Raw genomic sequence first — 16500 nt, 5'->3', positions numbered from 1 at the left:
AAAACTAAGTGACACATGGAAGAGAGAGTATGAGCTCTCACAAGGAAAGGCATTTCAACAACAGAAGTCATTATGGCTCAACTATGCATACAGAAATTGGGAAGTGCTTGAACAGTCTCGTGCACAACATAAGGAGAATAAGAAATTAAAAACCAGACTGTCCCTCATCTTTGACTTGGTCCAGCGGTTACTCGCTACAAGGAAACCCTCTTTTAACTATTTTGTATTTTTGAGAGAACGCTTAGCGTTCCTCCAAATAAAAGCAATCAAGGATGGAAGACCCCACCAGGTCTCTACACCGCAACAATTTATTGAGACTTTTGCAGAAGCACCAAATAGTGACCAGAACTTGTTGTGTGAACTCTATCTTCACAATGAGGCTATGCCTGAAGATAGAAAGATTAGTTTACTTCCTCTTGTTGGCGATATCCAAATAAGAGTCTTTATTTCCTTCTTGGCCAATCAGCTTACTTGGCAGAATGCTTTTATGTCGGCACCACACAATGAGGAGAACTGTCTTCTCTGGATTCATGCTGAACCACAGAATGCAGCTATCTTCATTACAGAACATCAACGAATTCTACGAGAACCAGGGATGACTGATCATATTAGGAAACTGCAAGCAGCAGTCTTGGAAGACTGCCAATATTATGTGAAAACTAAAGGAGCTCTGGCTATAAAAGCAAATAATCTATTATGGGAACACTGTCCTAAAGAAAGACGGGAATATCATCCTTATAATCCTCTCAATCTTCAAGCAGCAATCTCACGCATACCTAATTATGTTAAATGCATTAGACAATGTGTTGAACGATGGATTGGTTACCACTTTCATTTCCCTCTCCTATGGCTACCTGGACAACAATATAAGGCTCAATTTACATTGACCAAACAGGAGCAGTTGGCAGCATGGCAGAAACTTCAGAGTGTCCATGGGTTTAGAGACATGGTTGACAACAACTTCTATAGTTCCTGCATAAGAAATTTGCACTGTTCATCCCAGTATTCCAACTCAGATTCAGAGTAGACGTTGCATGCAGACATGCAACCTTTTCAGTTGGGGGGGATGTTAGGACCCCATATTGTCTATTTTTGACCTTATATTTTGTCATAATATTACCCTCTTCAACCCATAGTTGAAAGCCTTTGCTAGTGTTTTGACTTAATCATTCCAAAGGTATACAGTAACTCTCCTCATTGCTACATGTTTAATTATTCAACACATAATCATGCTATCTTTATAATTGATCCTTGAATTTGACTAAGTTGCTGAACAATTGTTGAAACTACCTAAAGCTGCCAGGACCATATTTTGCAGTTGTTGAAACAACGGAAATAGCACGAACCTCGAAGCTGAAACAGCAAGGACAGCATGCGAACCTTGAGGAGACAGTTGAGATTTGCGTATCATATCTGCAACAGCAAAGGAATCCGATCTATTATTGAATAAACTGTTACATTGGTCGTAACGTTCATGATCCACATTACTGTAACAACATTCTGTTAACGGGAACTGACTTCCCTATTTTTGTACAAAGGGTCGAACTAGAATGTATAATGAAAATATTTTGTAATAGGTGTCTCCTCTATAAAGAGGAGACATCTACATTAGAGTGGGGATAGAGAGGATGAACAAGCTGTAACACAGGAATTGTAGTGGAAGGACGAGATTGAATCTTTCTTGTAATATGGTATATTGACAGATGAATAAAGTTCTGTTCTGAGTATTTCGTCTTAGTTTCCGTGTCCTGGGGAATCTTGTGAGAAGGACAGGGCCCACCTTCATCACAAGATTCACCCATCTTCTTTCTATTGTGTGTTGTGTGTGATTTATGTTCATACCTTATTCACGAGTATTGCTTCTGATGATATTTTACTTTTTGCTAAGACTCTGTTTTTCTTTTAATCGATTGATGTTGTGTGTGAGTGCCTCACCGGTGACTAGGATTTACAGAGTGTATTAGCGAACTGGATAATAGAGGCAAGTGCTGAATGTTCCTACTCTGGGGATAGGGTCCTGATCCTTTGTTACAGGACAGCCATCGCTTCCTTTTGCAGATTTATTCTCTTTAATTAATTATCTGTTCTTATTCCATTCCTACAATAGATTATAACTGTTGTAACACAGAGTAAGGGTTTGATAGAGAATGAATTGTTTATACTACAGCTTTTAATGCTATTAAAATCGAGTACATACAGTACGTAGTCACCTTTGAAATAATTGGACTTTCCCGGGTTGACAATTTATGTGGCACTCGACTGTTTAATTAATAAACAATTAAAGTGACCAACAGAGGCTTTTAGTTGTTTCTTTCCCCAGAGAAATATTGTGTTATGTGTAATTGATATTCTTTATTTTCTGTTTATTGTATTCATCGATCAATTTTGGTTTCTGCTGAAAAGTAGAGTAGATTTTTTCATGTGTTTTAGCATATCACAGAAGTTGTTGAATCTTCATGTAAAAGTATATGTGGCATCAACACTCAAGATAGTATAGAAGAGGATAATTCGAGTTTGTTGTGTCGGTGAAATCGAATTTGTAGTTCATACTTCGGAGTCAACAATGTGTCATTCTACGGTTTGATACTTGGGGATGCCCTGGAGGGCAACTCAAATTACATAGCTTGGAAGGATATGATGGAGGGAGTTCTAGAGGACAATGGGCTAAAGGAATTCATAGATCATGATATTCCAAAGCCTCCATCATCAAATGCTAAAGATCTGGCTTAATGGAGAAATTGTGTGGCAAAAGCAAGAAGGATTATCCTAGAAGGAGTTTGAGATCACATTGTCTTGAATCTCCACGGTAAGGAAACTCCATTTGCAATGTGGAAGGCATTGACAGACCTGTTTCAAAATAGTAGTGACCATAGGAAGTTGGCACTGAAGGACAAACTCAGAAAGATCAAGATGGAGAAGGGTGACTCAATTCCGAAGTACTTGACCAAGTTCACCCAATGTCAGGATGAGCTTGGAAGTGTTAGGATTACTGTTGCTGAAGACAATCTGGTGAGCCTAGAACTTCTAAGACTTTCCAAGAGCTGGCACAATTACGAGGACTCTGTTAATGGGAAGGAGAAGCTACCAAAGTGGGAGCGGTTGTGGTCCAACTTGGTATAGGAAGAGATTTGGCTGGACACCAGAGATGTATCCTCATCGAAGCATAATGATGAGGAGAATTGTGCCTTAGTTGGTAAGGCAAAGAAAGGGAAGGGGAATCCATCCCATTCCAAATCAGATTCTTGTCAGGGTGACAAGAAGATGATGAGGAGAATTGTGCCTTAGCCGGTAAGGCAAAGAAAGGGAAGGGGAATCCATCCCATTCCAAATCAGATTCTTGTTAGGGTGACAAGAAGAAGGACATGTCGAAAGTAAAATTCTTTCATTTTCACGAGATGGGACATTTTTCCACAAAGTGTCTGCTCAAGAAGGTGGTAAGAATCACTGAGGAGGAGCTGTAGGTGAGGCTCTTGCTTCACAATTTGAACTGGACTTTACCCTCATCGCTTGTATGGTGTCATCAATGATGGGTAGTGTGTGGTACCTGGACAGTGGAGCTTCTTTCCACATGATTGGTAACAAATAGATATTCAATAACTTGGAGGAGAATTATCTCCAGATTCATATCGAGATGGGTGATGATGGGAGTTATAACGCTACAGGGATCGATACAGTTACCTTTCAGAGGGAGTTGGGTTCTCTTCTCACTTTGCGAGATTTTATGTATGTTCCTATTTTGAAGAAGAACTTGGTATATGTTTCCATGTTGGAGGATAGAGGCTATGATGTGATATTTAGTAAGGGAAAGGCGTTCCTTCGTCACATAGCCATAAGACAGGTGAAGAGGATAGGGGTTCGAGTGAAGAACCTCTACAAGTTGGAGGTAGAATATTGTGTTGCCTTGAGCACAAAAGTAGAGAAGGTGTAGAGCTGAGACATCGGTGAGTTGTGGCACAGGAGGTTGGGTCACTTGCACCATGGCACTTTGAAGATCATGCAACAAATTTCTACCAGTCTTCCCAAGGGTACACTAGAGAAGGTAGACACATGAAAAGGGTGTACGTTGGGAAAATACACCAAAGTTTCCATTCATGACAAAGGTAGTCAGGCACAAGAGATCCTTGATTAAGTTCACTCAAATGTATGTGGACCATTCTTGACAACATCCATGACCAAGCACACGTATTATGTTATATTTGTTGATGATTTTTCTCGTAAGTGTTGGATCTTATTCATGCAGAAAAAAGATCATACTTTTACAAAGTTTTGTGAATTTAAAGCACTGGTCAAGAAACATACTGGCAGAAAACTTAAATCTCTAGGGGGTGATAACGGTGGAGAGTATGTGCCAAATGAGTTCAAAAAATTATGTGCATCAGAAGGCATTCAATGGGAGTTGATAACACCTCATAACCCATAACAGAATGGGATAGTTGAAAGGAAGAACAGACGCATTGTAGGAGCCACATGGGCGATGTTACATGGTCAGGGCCAACCATTACACTTGTGGTCCCAAGTATGCAATACAACTGTTTATTTTCATAACAGAAGCCCTCATTGAATTTCCAGGATGAGTACACTGGAAGAGGATTTTTCAGGGAACAAACCAGATGTGGCACACTTCAGGATTTTTGGTTCATCAATCGACTACCATGCAACCAAATATGCATGGAAAAATCTTGAGCCACCAGCTGAGTTGGGAATATTTGTGGGGTACACCGATACACCTCATAACTATTAGGTGTACCTTCCAACCAATAGGATTATAGTGGTTCGTAGAGATGTAAAATTTGATGAAGAGAAGGCCATGAGATGTTCCCTTGAGAGGGAACTTCAACTACATGTAGTTGAGGAACTTTTAGCTCCTAAGGAGAAACCTCAGGATGATGTGGAGCAGCCACATGCAGAGGAGCAGGAAGTGGAGACACCCACTCTTGCAGAGTCTTCCAAAGATGGGAGAAAGCGCACCGGAGAGGCTGACAGTTTATTGGTGATTCTAGAAAGAATGTGGGATCACCCACATCACTGCATAGGCAGAGGAGGTCACTGGAGAGGTACACTAGCTACATGGATCTGATGAGTGGATGTGTAGAGATTGAGCCATCCTCTTTTGAGGAAGCAATTAGCCGCATAATATGAAATAAGAAACATAACAATGAATTGCTACAACTATGTAAATCAACACTTATCCCCTTCATACACAAATAAAATAGTGATAATCAAGGAGAAATGATCCCCTCATCATCTCCTCCATCAAAATCACAAAACCTACAGAAGAAACATGCTTGAAACTTTATCATTTGCCTCTAAAATTCTTTTGTTGCAAAACCTCCAAAAACTATGTTACATTCATTAAAACAAATTCTACCTCACCACAACAAGTGTTTCCCTCACAATGAATATCCTCACTCCATGATCTAATAAGATTATATCTCTATGTTCTCTTATCACTAAAATCAACCTTTGCAACATAACATGTTGTAGGAGGTCAGCCTCTGCTCTCTACACAAAGATGTGCTCTAAGTCCTTGCTTCAAATGGTCTATTTTTTCCTTATTTTATAAAGAAATTTCCACTCTTCCACTACTTAGCCCTTTTAAGGCATTCACACTTCAATACACATTAGGACATGTTGATTTAGTCAAATTAAGTATTCCATGAAGATTCGCGAAGAAGATGTATCAAAAAAACCAAATAAAACCAGGAGCGTGAGAAACAGAGAGAAAACTCATCTACATCCTCAGAAACTCCCACAAGCCTCTATGCTAGCATGCATCCAGAACCTTAGATTCCCACAAGCCTCTATGCTAGCATCCAGGGACTTTTAGACAACCCCACAAGCCTCTGTGTCAGTGTCTAGGGCTTAAGATCACTGAAAACATACGTCCTCTACTCAGAACTTGCCTCAACTTGTTCCAATACTTGTCAATCCTCTGCAGGTCCCCTGCAAGTCTCTGAACCTCTACAACATTTCTCCAAATCACTATAGAAAATACATCATCATCGCAAGTCAAACTAGGTTGACTTGAATGCCATCCATCAGATGCACTACTTCTCAATCCATCAACCTTCACCACAACTAGTCCAAACATCAGCAACTATCTCTCCAACACCTGTAACATTTTTCCAAGCTATGACAAACCTCATAAACATCACTGCAACCTCCTGAAGAGTCAAAACATGATGTAATCATCATAAGTGCAAGGACCAAACCATGAGAGCATAAAATATCATAAAAAATGAAGATCAATTGTACATAGGATCAGGTCAACCTCTACAACACATGTAGACATCATCTAAACCAACTCAAGAGCACCAAAGCCACATCTCAAGAGCATCAAGGACATATCTCAAGCATCATATGCATGGATACCTAGCCATCCAAACCAACAAGACCAACAGAACACCTGCAACACAAGCATATGTCACAACAACCATGCACAAGCCAAAACCAATACCATCAACCATAGCATATGCATACCATCAAACAACATACTCTGCCATGTTGACATCAATGCCAACATCTCACTGCAACACTCATCATCTCATCACAATCAATGCAGCCTCCTCCAACACCATGCTACTAGGTTGACATCAATGCCAACCAAGCAACTCATCACCAAATCAACCAAAACCATCCTCATGAAGGACTGAACTCCTCATTTTCTCCCCCTTTGACATCGATTGAAAAGGTAAAGGAACTAGCCATCAATACTCATTGAAGGAATAGTAGATAACAACCACTCTCTCTTCCTGAAGCAACAACAACAAGCTATCCATGAGCACCAATCTCAACCAAAAACAACAACACAAAACTCAACAACAACATGACAAGGAACATATCCATGAGCAGTAATACTCTTTCCATAGCCATCACCAACATCATACCTATCATCAGCCACACATCGAGCAACAGTAACAATGCCTCTAAATAGTAGCAATATACATTTATCTCATGAAAACATAGTAGCACCAACCATGCTCCCATAAGTAGCAACATATCATCCATCTGATCAAGCATTATAACATCAAGCAGTAGCAACACACTGAAAACATAGTGTGGGCAGCAACATATCACAAACAAAATGATGTAGTGATCAAAACTCTCTCGTTGGAAATGATCCTCTTGAAGATGTACAAGAGGCTACAACTGTCTCACCAAGCTGTTACAACAATCATTTCCTCCATGCCACATGCAAGAGGCTATAGAACCAAGGACTATGATCCAAAAATATTTTCAATGAAAATACAAGGCTTCATAGGCCTATTACATGGCTACAAGAATGATAGAATGTGACTATCCAATGCCTCTTCAAGACTGAAATATGACTCCACCAAAGACTCAAGAATGACACATGACATTGCATGGCTACATAATGGATTTGAAAGCCCACAAATGGCTATAAGACATAACATATACCATCTAAAATGACTTTCAAATCTCTCTCTCAAGACAATCTTTACTCATGACCACACATACAATAGGACTCATGATTCATAATATGAGAGTACAAAGTTATAACTGTTGCAATAATGGAAGCAACAACCCATGATAAAGATGAATAACTCCATGCCAAAATTTTGCTAGCATATGTCATGAACTAGAAACCCACAACAATAATAGTCAGCAACTCTGATATCACAAGGCTTCATGAATTAATCATATCATCAATTATACATCAACATGTAGCAATAAGAAATGAGCAGCAAGAATCAATCATCATAATCTCCAATTGAAGAGTAGTAGCAACAAGCTTCTAATCATTAAGCAACCATTAAAACCTCATGCATTATGAGCAGCAACAATGATAACAATAGTAACACGTGCAACTCATGATCTCTTTGACCAAAACATTAATGAAGATAAAGCAACAACATAACAACCACCATAGCTGAACATATATGTAGCATGAGATCAACCACAACATAATGTATGGATATTTCAAGCAACAAATGAATCATATTATACCAGCAATATACTCAGTAGTAACATCTCTCTCTACTAAGGAAATCATCAAGAATATCATACTATGACTATGTTGATGCCTAGAAAATCGATGCATCAACATCGGGTAAAACCACCTGGTTCGGACCTTAAAGGCAGCTCCTTTTCCATTTGATGTGGTGGCCTCAACTGGATATAATGTGACCAATTTCCCAATGATTTATGAATGGGATGGATAAGTGTCTAATTTACTTATATCTAATGGAAAATGCTGAAAGATTTATTCTAAAATGCAATAATGTAATTAACTAATCTATCCCGGGAAATCTCTGTTTTAGTGCAACTCTTAATGGTTCTTATCGAAAAGTAAGCATATAGATGACTTTACTTTTAAACAAAAATACCCATTCATATGATAATTACTTTGTTCAAATAGTTGAACAAAGTAATAATTAAAACATTATTGCACTGATCTTTATATATCATCGACACATATATAGATGAAAGATAACAACTCTTGAAAATTCAATAGTGATAAGTAAAATAGATTGTTGTAAGAGCTTATACATACGTCAATAATAGAAAAAATGAATGAATGCTAGTTCACATAAAAGAATGAAGCAAAACATAGATAATAGTACCATATGTGTTTGAATCCTTCCGACATGAATTTGCATTTGGATCCCATTCTCTAACTTAGAAATACTCTTATAGGAAGCAATAGTACATATCAGACAAAAGCACTCTTCACTAAAAGCTCAGACTTCAGGTCCAGTTTCATAAAAAATATATATATTGGAAGCACAATAGCGCAACTTCCAATCCAAGTCTTCATACAAAATTTTTAGGACCCTTTCTAAAAACATGAAAGGGTCTAGAAATACTATGTAGACTAACTAACTATGAAATAAAAATGATGTGAGCTGGTGTAACCAAATCACAAATACATGAAAATCTTCCCGAAATAGATATGCTTACAGTCGGTAAGGATGGTTCATTGTTTCGGCTGACTATCTTTTGGCTTGAGCTGGTATATGGTGAGCATCGGTTGCAGTGTTGGAGGATGACTCATATGCAAATGCAGCTGGGCAGTATAGGTGGCATCAGTGATTTCAAGAATCATGTAACCGATGGCATCAGTTAGGAATTTGATCGCTGTCCTTTGACTGTATGGTTTCACAAGGAAGAACCAAAAGGTTTCCCATGTTAATGTTTGGATGCCCGCAATTAATCTCTGCCTCTTTTCCAGCTCCTGCTTCCATGTCTGCTCCAATGCTTTGACTGATGGTAATTTCCCTAGGGTACATTCTGAAATTAAATTTGACAAATAAAGAGTATTATTAATCAATTCCACTAAATTACCAGTCGCCAATCTACATCTCGATGTTTCCCTTTCTGCCTTCATCAGTTGAGTTTGCCACTCAAGGAACAGGATTTCCTTGTGTGATTCCAGAATTTGAGGCAGATTTGTGGCTTTTCCTTCCTTGGTTTCTTGCCAGGAAAGAAACTCTGTTAGTGTTTCATCTGCCTGCTCCAACTTTTTTCTGTCGTCAACTGACTTATTAATCATAGACAAGGAAATCTCACAGAAGGGAGGAACAAGAGAAATATTATTTCATAACAAGTTCAACTGAGTAGATAATGCTTTAGTTATTTAGAGAGCCTCTGATTTGAATTCCTCTACCTTAGGAAATTCCTTGAACCTTTCTATTTGTAATGACAGTTGAGAAATCTGTTCATCTTTCGATTTGCTCAATTGTTCATTCATTGTCTTTAGCTTGTTCAATGCTTGAGATAACTCTTTTTTCTTTTGAACTGCATGTTAGTCTATCCTCTGTTTCTCTTTGAGAAATTGCTCATTTAATTGCTCGTTTGATTGCTTCTTTGCTGCTAACTATTGCTCTAACTGCTCTATTCTCTGTTGTCTTTCTTGTACCTATATCTCCAGTGAGATGATCACTTGATCCTTTTCTTTAAGCAAATTGCTGACTTCCGATGCCTTGTCCATAATAGTTGTTGTATATGCCCCGACATACTGAGAGAGTTTAGTAAGATCTTCGGAAGGGTTAACTTCCTCTCTCCATACCACATTAGTTATCTCCATCTGTGTAGGTAAAGGAGAAGATTGATCAAGTTTTCTCTTTTTTCTTTGTCTCTTTATTACAACCCTATGCTTAGGGCTATAGAAGACATCTAAGGGTGGTATTTCTTCTACACGTAGAACAATCTCATCAGAAGGGTTCTCTGGAATCATTTCAACATCTATCTGGGGCATGGATGGGCCGCTAGTCCCTTCAGTTGGAACTGTATTAGTTGTTGTTTTCTGTCCAATTGTTACTTCAGGTGTACTAAATTCCTACAAACCCTCAGTATTGCTGACAATTGAGCCAAATTGTTGCCATTATTTGAGTAGTTTGGGATCAATATGAACGTCTGAATCAATAAGTTCATCGCCCTTTTCTTGTTCTTGCTCCTGCTCTGGTGTTTTTTCTTTCTCAGGAACTTCTTCTATTGCAGGAGCTTTGTCAACAGTTTGTTGTTCAGTTTCGCTTGACTGGACTGTCGGGGTTGTGGCTAATAGGTCTAGAGGCAGAATTTGCAACCTCTGGTCTCTAAGCATATTTAACGTTTCCAGTCCTTCATCTTGATACTTCATCCTAGCCAATGCTTTAACTTAAAATAATGATTCAGCTGAGGAAAATAGATCATCGAAGTCATCATCTTTATGATCAAACTTAGCAAGTTTGGCTTGAGACATGACATTATAAGAAACCTGTCTTGGATCATATGGCCTATTAGGAATTGTGGCCAGATTCAGGATTAGCATCTTTTCTGTCTCCTTCTCTGCGAGCTTATAGTCATGCAGAGTGAAAATGTCGTACCGTAAAGGGAAGATTGGCCACATGTGCTTCTTTGGAACCTTAAGGGTTCTGGATGTCCCTTCTACTGTTATTGGTAGTCCAACTCCCGAGCTAACTTATCATGCACATACAAGGGAAGAACATCGGGTTTAGTAAGGCTACCAAAAAGCCTTATATAAGTAAATTTCTCCTCCCCGAACCAACTGCCTACTGCTGTCAAATCAATTTCTACTTCCGGGGATATCCTTGGAGCAAGTTTATTAAAAATAGAATAATATACAGGGAGAATAAAACCATTGCAAATTTTATACAAATGATTTTTGTAATTCGCCTTCCATAACTGTTGGTGGTAAATATGGATTGGATTCGGGTCTTGAGGAGTCCATTTCCACCCAAGTATTGGATATTCCGAATTAAAGCAAATAGTATCCATAATATAAGCACTGTAATAGAATGGGGGAATAATCCGGGAAGTTTTATGCGCATTTGTTCTGTACTCTAAAATTGTTGTGGCTAGTTTATCGGACAAGATATTAGCCCAATCCATCACATAACCATTGATTGCAGCTTCCATTAGGGGACAATTTCTATGGTGAATTTGGTCGAATCATGTATTCCCCACATCCTACACATCATAGCCCCAACATAACAATAAGGGGAAGCCAAAGAGTCAACAGAGTACTTACCCGATGACTCGTGCTTGTGCTTTTTGGGGAAATGTCTCCATTGCTTTATCAGGGCTGACTCTGAATCATTCTCCTTTGCAAATGCCTCCAAGAACGCTTTGTTGTATCGCTTCTCAGGTCGAGGTAAGTGGTACATTTTCATGAGATCCTCAGGCTCAAATGAGCCAAATATCCTCCCATCAGCTGTGTAAAAGGTTCTGTCCAAGACTGGAATTTTTTCCACCACCCATCTTACTTTGTCAGTATATGGCAGAATTTTAGCTAGTGTTGCTATTCTGTGCAGATAGGAACAAGCCAATTCTTTAAGAGTTCCTTCTGATTTGTTAATTGAATCGGCTGTGGCTTCCTCTGATAATTCCTCATTGTCCTCCGCTTCTATTAGATTGTAAATGCTCTCCTAGCTCATGTTTCCTAGACCAAGGCACGTCGTATCTGAGATTAATCCTTTCTTGCTAACTCTAGGATCTTTGACTGGATGAGCTACTGCTGTGGACTTCTTTGATTTCTTACCCATTTTCTCTGGTTTTCTGGTTTCGGAAGAATTCTGCACAAACAGTGATACAAAGAAAATGTTGTTGCAAGGCAATATGATAATGAATAGAATTATGTTAATATAGTTAAGGATTACCACGGATGAAATCCTTTGAAAGATCCATCCTTAACTGCAATATTGAATAGCTGTTTAAACTGTCAATCATGGTAAATAACATCATAAATGCCCATCACGTCGCCCATATGCCGAATGATTGTTTGAAGCATGCCTTAGATTTTATTGATCGGCGATCAGCGATAAATCGTTGATCGACAATCGGGAGTGTCAAAGAGAAGGCTTTTAAAACTTGCTTTAAATATCTCCGATCACCGAAAGGTGATACAATATAATGCATGCAAACTTCCTTTAATGTATATTTGCTTTTCGAGATGTGCGCCCAATTAATAGATCGCAGTCGGGATTTGGCATGGTCCTTCATATCTTTATCATGTGACTCCGCTGAGTGTCGATTGCCGATTGTGATTAGCTTTATCGCATCGGGAGTTTTTGGTTAGGCCTCTCATATGTCCCTTTATTATTGACATGGCCGATTTGCCGATTGCGATTTGCTTTATCGCATCGGAGGAATTGAGGGGCTTTGCTTTATTGTGCGTCGGTATTTGTTTTCCCTGATTTGCCGATAGCAATTACCTTTTTGAATCGGAGGATTGGGTGAAGTATTATTTTTTGTGTGTTTCCTTTAATATTGCGATATGCAATCTCTGATCGCTTTATCGCAATATAGAATGATTTTTTAATATTATAAAGGAACACTTTATTTCTTATTTAAAAAGTTGTATAAAAAGATTTATTTACATCGGGGGTTTTAACAAGGATTTTTCTTGTGATGAGGTACATACCATTTTATTCACACATCTAACTAAGTTTATTTTATTTTTAGGGACCCATTTCATATTAAGATTTTGTATAAAAATTTGTGTGAAATGGGGGGTTGTATAGCACAACAATTGGTGATTCACTGGGAGAAACAATTATCTCTGAGAAAATAATATAATACTGTTGGAAATAATACTGAGAGGGGGGGGGTGAATCAGTATTATCAAATTCTTTTAATAAATCTTCCTTATTTGTTCTTTGAATTATTTTTGCATGTCAGTACCATAAAATAATGAACATGAACAAGGAAAACAGATAGTCACACCAAAGAACACAAGATGTAAGGTGGAAACCCAATGTGGGTGAAAACCACCTGCTGCAATATGTCTCTATCTTCTTTCAAATTAGAAACTCCTTTTACAATGGTTTTGTACTGGTGCAGTCATTTACCAGTACACAGGTTGCAACCTGCAGAGAGCTACAACTCTCTCTCTCATCTTCCAGTCTCTCCTGGAAGGGAGCTACAACCCCCTACTTCTTTTCATAAAGCATCAAGTACATAAAAGTTACAGTCCACTACATTTATCAGATCAGCAATAACAGAACTAACCCAGAACACCTTATCAACAGAAAAATTCAATCAACAGAACATTTTAAGACAGAGACGCAGTTTTCCCTTCTGTGGCCTGCGTCACTACGCAGTTCACCTTCTGCTTCCCTGCGTATACCCGCAGAGATCCTTCTGCCACGCTGCATGCCCATGCACTGTTCCTTCAACCGCACAGCGTACTGTTACTGCAGGTACGCACCCAGAGACATTATCGCGCCGCGTACTGTTACTGCAGGTACGCACCCAAAAATATTATCGCGCCGCGTACTTTTACTATGCGTACGCACCTGAACCTTAGTCGCTCTGCGTACCCACGCAGCTCTCCTGTTTCTGCTCTGTGTACCGACGCAGATCTCCTGTTTCTGCTCTGCGTACCGACACAGATCTCCTGTTTCTGCACTGCGTACCCACACAGCTCTTCTGTTAGACACCTGCGTCCTTCTGATTAGGGCCGAATAGGCAGTCCACCAGAGTGGCACAGTTGCTCAGATCTGATCATGCGCTCGAGAGATCACCCTTCACAGATTCGTCTTCAACTTCCCTTTCATATAGATCAAGCTTTTAAGACCATAACCCAATATTTCAGATCTAAAGATATTCAATTGCAAAAGATGCTTAGCCAAGTGATCTCCTTTGCTTTATATAGGCAAGCTCCTCCTAAAATCATGGAACAATACCACAAGCCGACACCATAATAACCCAATACCGTCGGCTAAATACCAAGAGTAAAACATAAGAAAACCCCACATGTGAATTTCTTTGCCTTGAAATGTGTGCACTGGGGTACGCACCTCCTGAACGGCTGGCCTGCGTATCTGGACGCGGTCCCGGCATGGTGTACCTGCGGGTACGCACCTTCTGAACTGATTTCCTGCGTACTTCTGAATTTTCAACAAATTGAGAGCCTTGCCACGGGAGTTGCCATCAAGTACAACATCTGTAACATATAGCCATACCAGAAACATAATGCCAACAATCTCCCCCTTTGGACTTGATGGCAACCTCACAATCTTCAGCTTCATTCTCCCCCTTTGACATCAAGGGCAAAGGGGTATGCTCCCCCTAAGAACATGCTCCCCCTGAATATGAACCAGATCTGTAACAAAGAACCATAATCCTCCATGAAAGAGATAGAGACATATTGCAGCTATTTCCAAGATCTCCTTCTGACCATCCTCCATAATGCCAACAATGCATTATATGCTCCCCCTGAACCTGTACCATCAATCAGAAAAGGTTCAAAAATAAGATGATGCATCAACAACCCCCAGCTTTTGCCTGAGGTATTCAAAAGTGTCCCTGGGCAATGGTTTAGTGAGAATATCAGCAACTTGTTCCTTAGAAGGAACATACTCCAACTTGACCTTCTGTTCAAGTACTTGTTCCCGGAGAAAGTGGTACTTGATTGGTATGTGCTTGGTTTTCGAATGCATAACAGGATTCTTTGAGATGCTGATTGCACTTGTGTTATCACATAAGATGGGGATTGGTGGTGTACAAGTGATTTGAAAATCCTGCAAAGTCTGCATCATCCAAAGGAGTTGGGTGCAACAAGATGCAGCAGCAACATATTCCGCTTCAGCTGTAGACAAGGCAATTGAACTCTATTTCTTGCTGAACCAAGATACCAGTCTGGAACCCATAAAGAACGCACCACCACTTGTGCTTTTCCTGTCATCCACGCTTCCGGCCCAATCTGCATCTGTATAAGCATGAAGTGTAAGATCTGTATCTCTAGGATACCATAAGCCATAATTTTGAGTCCCTTGAAGATATTTGAAAATTCTCCTTACTGCCTGAAGATGAGTCTCCTTCGGATTTGCCTGAAATCTTCCAACTATTCCAACTGCATGCATGATGTCCGGTCGGGTACCTGTCAAATAAAGTAAACTTCCAATCATAGATCTGTAGGTTGGTTGGTGTACTGCTGCAGATTCATCATTTGCACTAAGGCTACATCCTGTGACCATGGGTGTACATACTGGTTTTGCATCTTCCATACCATATTTCTTCAAAATCTGTTTGAGATACTTGGTTTGAGATAAAAAGATTCCTCCTTCTTTTTGTTGGATTTGCAAACCAAGGAAATATGTCAGTTCTCCTAGCAAGGACATTGTAATTCTTTCTGCATGACCAAGGCAAAGCTTTGACTCATAGCTTCTTCATTGCTCCCAAAAATAATGTCATCTACATACACAACAAGTATTAGCAATTTGTCATTTTCAACTTTTATATAAAGATTGCTATCTGCTGATCCTTTTGAAAAACCTTGTTGATGAAGATATTTGTCCAAACGGTAGTACCAAGCCCTTGGAGCTTGTTTGAGACCATAGAGAGCCTTTTTCAATCTGCATACAAGATTTGGATCATTTCCAAGAATGAACCCATCTGGCTGTTCAATGTATACTTCTTCTTCCAAGTCTCCATTTAGAAAAGCTGATTTCACATCCATTTGAAATACTTTGAAGTTTTGAAAACTTGAGAGAGCAAGGAACATTCGGATGGCCTCAAGTCTTGCAACAGGAGCAAAGGTTTCTTCAAAGTGTATTCCTTCTTGCTGCGTATACCCTTTACAAACAAGTCCGGCCTTGTTTCTAATTACTTCTCCATTTTCATTCAATTTGTTTTTGAAGACCCATTTTGTTCCGATAACATTCTTATCCTTTGGTCTAGGAACCAGCTCCCAAGTGTTGTTCTTTTCGATTTGCTCAAGTTCTTCATCCATTGCTTTCACCCAACATTCATCTTTGCATGCCTCTTTCACATTTTGTGGTTCAGTAGAGGAGAGTAATGCCAAATAGCTTGAAGCTTCTGCAACTGTTCTTCTTGTTTGTACACCTGCTTCTTTCTGCCCCATAATCTGAGATTCTGGATGATTCTTCTGAACATATCTGGATGGAGTCTTTTCTTCTATTCTTGTTTGCTCCTCTGGTTCTTCTTGAGGTTCTTCTTGAGGTTCTTCTTCTTCATCATTCTGTCGTTGGGGGTAGCCTTCATCTTCTTCGATGTCTTCATGATGTACTTGCCTAG

The sequence above is a fragment of the Pinus tabuliformis genome, chromosome 3_1 (assembly GCF_031772625.1).
Source record: "Pinus tabuliformis cultivar Carrire ecotype Pingquan chromosome 3_1, CPIR1, whole genome shotgun sequence".
In the NCBI taxonomy this organism is placed as follows: Eukaryota; Viridiplantae; Streptophyta; class Pinopsida; order Pinales; family Pinaceae; genus Pinus; species Pinus tabuliformis.
The sequence above is the reverse complement of the archived record's forward strand: the minus strand, read 5'-3'. Positions refer to the sequence as shown.